This window comes from Acomys russatus, chromosome 27, assembly GCF_903995435.1.
Source record: "Acomys russatus chromosome 27, mAcoRus1.1, whole genome shotgun sequence".
Taxonomy (NCBI): domain Eukaryota; kingdom Metazoa; phylum Chordata; class Mammalia; order Rodentia; family Muridae; genus Acomys; species Acomys russatus.
This window is the reverse complement of record NC_067163.1, coordinates 56,886,808-56,891,605: the sequence shown is the minus strand read 5'-3', so window position 1 is coordinate 56,891,605 and position 4,798 is coordinate 56,886,808.

The following is a 4,798-nucleotide window of genomic DNA, read 5'->3' as shown; positions in this document are numbered from 1 at the left end:
GGCTGCTGTGCACACAGACCTCCTCCTGCCTTTGAAGAGCTGGGAGGCAGGTGTTTGTAGAACCCAGCTCTGGGGTCTCTTGGTAAAGAGAACCCCGCCCCTCAACCAGGACAACTCTGCCTGGGGAGGAACTGAGAGAGAGAGAGAGGCCACAGGAGGTAGTGGAGAAAACGTCCTGTGGTGAACCTCAGCCAAGGCCAGACCAAGCTACAAACTGAGTCGCTGGCGGGGCGGCGGGTGGCACAAGCGTTTAATCCCAGGACTCTGGAGGTAGAGGCAGGCGGATTTCTGAGTTCGAGTTCCAGGACAGCCAGGGGGTACACAGAGAAACCCTGTCTGGAAAAAAACAGAACAAACCAAACACGAAGAGGCCTAGCATTGAACACAATGGGACCTCAGCAACGTAGGGAAGCAGGTGGCCTGGTTGGGTGGCTGCGGGTTAACTTCAGATAAAAGGATGACAGGATGGAAGGGGTGGGGCCTCTCCGGGGAAACCAAGGCACAGGGCCCTATCCTGTCTCACCCTCCCTCCCCCCCCAGTCTTCAGCCAAGGCTGGGACGAACCAACTTCGGGTTTATTTGCGGAGTTTGGGGGGGGGGGTCTGCTCAGAGCGCAGATGCGTCCTTACCCAGATCCACGCGTGGCCGCAGCTGAGCAGTATGTGCCTCAGTTTCCCTTGCCGCGCAGTGGCCCAGCGGTTGGGCGGTGGGCAGCGTAACCGGGAAAGGGGGAAGAGAGGGAGGCTACAGCAGGCCCGCGGGTCCCTACCTCTACTGCGGCCACAGCGCCCCAGCCCCAGCCGGCTGCTAATTGAACCCAGCGCTGGGTGGGGGGAGGGGCAGCACGGAGAACCGGGGCCTGGGGACCTGCATGGGACCGCGAGTGATGGGAGGACCCTGGTCTGTACAGTCAATCCGAGCCCCCTGAGCCAGCGTATGACCCGATCCCCGAGGGTCGGGCCTGTGAACTCCTGACCCTGCCAGCAGCAGCCAGCCCCCCTCCCTCCCTCCCCCTCTCTCTCCCCTCCTCCCTCCCTCCTCTCCCCCGCTGCCCCCTCCTCCCTGCACAGTTCTTTGTCCTCCTTTCCCGCCTTTCCTCAAAGCAGCCAATCCCTTGCAGATCAGGAGGCTGCTTCCGAGAACTTGAGCCGCCTGAGCCAGGGCTTTAGGGTTCAAACCGTGCCCCCAAGCTGCCCAAGGTCCCTCGAGGCGGCCTTGTCTTCCTGGCCGGCCTGCAGCAGACCCTGGAGCCTGTGTGGACCAGGACCTAACCACCACAGCTACCCTTCCGCTCTCCTGCGGCCCTTTAGGACCAGCCAGGTGACTTATATTTCCTGTCTTCGTATTGCTGGAAAATACCAAACATGTCGGCTCTTACGGAAATATTACCGATAACGCCAAACACAGCTCTGCCTGTAAAAAGCACCGTTTGCAGAAGGACCCAGGTTCAGTTCACAGCATCCACATGGTGGGTCCCAACCGTGTGTAACTTGTGGTCCAGGGGATCTGGGGTCTAAGGCTTTACACACTCACATACACATACACACCCACACATGTGCAAACACACCCACACATGGTTAAAAGTAATAACATTTGAGAGAAGTCTGCACGCCTTTAATCCCAGCACTCGGGAGGCAGAGGCAGGCGGATCGCTGTGAGTTCGAGGCCAGCCTGGTCTACAGAGTGAGTCCAGGACAGCCAAGGCTACACAGAGAAACCCTGTCTCGAAAAAAAAAAAAAAAAAAAAAAAGGCACAGAACACCCTGGCTGGCTGAGGCACCTCAGGTCCCAGCCTCTCTTGTGGTCTTTGGCCTCCATGGGACAGGCCTGTGTGAAACCCACCCTCAGATTCAGTAGCAGCCCTCACTGAACTCCAGACTTGAGAACTTCCCACACAAGTTCCCCAAAGAAATGGTTCCCACACAACTGGGGGCCTTTACCAGGCCTCTTTGAGGAGAGCAGACACAGCAGTTAATAAAGCACAGTATTGGGAGCCTGACCTGAGAACACCAAAACAACCAGACAGCCTGTAGCTCTGTGCCCAGCTACCTGCACCCGACACACACACACACACACACACCAGGGCTGGCCAGCATGTGTCTAGTCTAGCCTGTGCCAAGCTTAACAAAAGAAACTAGAAAGTTAGCCTGTGCGGTTGGACAACAGCCGCTCTGGGAGAGGAGGAGGTGGATGGTCCTGAAATGTCAGGTGTCAAGTCAGGTGACTGACCAGTGTGAACACTGACCAGTCTCTGCATTTTTATTTTCTTTTTTCTTTCCTTGTGTGTGTGTGTGTGTGTGTGTGTGTGTGTTGTTTTTCAAGACAGGGTTTCTCTGTGTAATATCCCTGCCTGTCCTGGACTCGCTTTGTAGATCAGGCTGGCCTCAAACTCACAGAGATCTACCTGCCTCTCTCTTTTTTCTTTTCTTTTCTTTCTTTTTTTTTTTTTTAGACAGGGTCTCGATGTAGCCCAGGCTGACCTGGGTCTTTTTTTTATGTAGACCAGGCTGGCCGCAAACTCAGAGCGCATCCTGCCTCTGCCTCCCAAGTGCTGGGACTAAAGGCTTGTGCCTCCTCAGCCAGCTTTCAGTGTAATTTTTATTTCTTTTTTTTTTTTTTTTTTTTTTTTTTTGGTTTTTCGAGACAGGGTTTCTCTGTGTAGCCTTGGCCATCCTAGACTCACTTTGTAGACCAGGCTGGCCTCGAACTCACAGCGATCCGCCTGCCTCTGCCTCCCAAGTGCTGGGATTAAAGGCATGTGCCACCATGCCCGGCTCTTTTATTTCTTTTTTTATTTATTTTATTTTTGGTTTTTCAAGACAGGGTTTCTCTGTGTAGCCTTGCCTGTCCTGGACTTGCATTGTAGACTAGGCTGGCCTCGAACTCACAGGGATCCACCTGCCTCTGCCTGCTGAGTTTAAAGGGATTAAAGGCATGTGCAGCCACCACCACCACCACTCGGCCGGTTTAAATTTTAAATTGGAGGACTTAAGACTTTAAAGAAACATGAACTCCGCTGTGTAGACGGCATGGAATATCAAACAGAGATCTCATGGGACCAACGGGAAGTCCCCTCAGGACGAGCTCAGCGTCACCTAGGACTCAAGAAAGCAGATCAGATGTGCAACTCAGCTGGCAGAGGTCGGGCAGGTGGTCAGGCAAGCAGTCGGCCCAGGCCTGACCCAGGTTCTGTGATGCCAGAAGGGCCTAGAAGGCTCTGGGCTCCCTGTTTGCAGTGTGTGTGCCCTTGGCCTGGTGCCCAGCTGTGGTGAGATCCGGGCAGAAGGGGAGGAACCGGAGTGCCGGGGCTGAGGCCCATCATCGCACAGCTTCCAGATGGGTCAGTGCACCTGGAGAGACAGCAACAGTGCCTGTCCCTTGGCACCGAAAGGTGTGCGCGCACTGTGACTGTGTGGGGCCCAGGACGTGGGGGAGAGGCGGGGGCGCGGGGGGAGGGAGGGAGGAGACACACATGACACAACTGCATAGCATAGTCAGCATGTGTGGGGCCCAGGATGCGGGGTTTGGGGGGTGGGGGTGTGTAGGGACAGCTGCATGGCCTAGTCAGCATGTGTGGAGGTAGAGGTGGGGCAGGGATGGGGTGGGGGGTGGGTTGGGTTAGTGGGGGTGGGGTGGGGTGTGTGTGTGGTGTGTGGGGGCGGGTGCCCTCTCTCGTGCTCACATATGCATGACTCTGTCACAGCCCTGCAGTACGGGGGCGCGGGGGGGCGGAGGGGGGACGGGGACGGGACAGGACTGGTTCTGATGAGCAAAGCAAGGCCTGGAAGGTTGGGGAACCAGCACAGGGCAAGTGGGAAGAACCGGGTTGGCACTGGGCAGCCTGCCCCTGAGCGGCGGCCTGATTGATCACCACTCAGAGCTGTCTCCTAAAACGGAAGCTCTGAGGCACCGGGCAGGCTGGGGGTGCGGATGTGTGAGTGTGGTAAAGGGCATCATGAGACGGTCCCAGCTAGGCCAAGGATCCATGGCAACGCCCTTATGGCCCGCTTCGGAGAGGTTCTGACATTGGGGTTTACACAGCCCCAGCAGATGCTAAGGGAGACAGAGGCAGGAGGATTGCTGTGAGTTCAAGGCCAGCATGGCCTACAGAGTGAGTCCAGGACAGCCAGGGTTACACAGAGAAACCCTGTCTCAAACAAACAAACAGAAACAAAACTCTAGAGTTTTATAAACATATGTTCAGGAATTTATGTTGTTAAGTTGGCTCCCCCTAACCAGGGTGTACCCCCCAGGAGCCTTTTTGATAAGGAGCTGGCTAAGAGTCTTTAGAGTCCTGGGGACCCCTGAGAGATCCTCTCCACACACCACTGACAAGATGTGACCCTCTCTAGGCCATCATGGCCCTGGCGACACACATTCCCTGCCGTGTTCCCTGCACGGTGGCTGCCCAACCAACCCCCCCCCCCCCCACTCCATTCTCCCACCCCCCCACCTCTCGCCATGGAGCCTGACAGGAGACCAGAGACCTGTCCTAAACTCCTTCTGCACACATGCCCCGGTGCCTTGCAAAGCCCAGGTGCCTGTACTGGGACAGGTACAGGAGCCCCAGCTCACCTTCGTATGTGAATCTTCCACCGGTGCTGAACTCCTGAGCTAGAAAAAGGACTTTTCTTCACTGAGACCCTCAGGCCATGACTGGCCCACCAGCCTGCGTGGACTGACCGTCCTAACTGTTGAACACTGAGGGACACCAGGAGTTATTCCGGCTGCTTTGAGATGGTTGGGGGTGGGGGCACTGCTCGGAAGGGACAATGGATGTGCAAGCTTATGCCAAGAA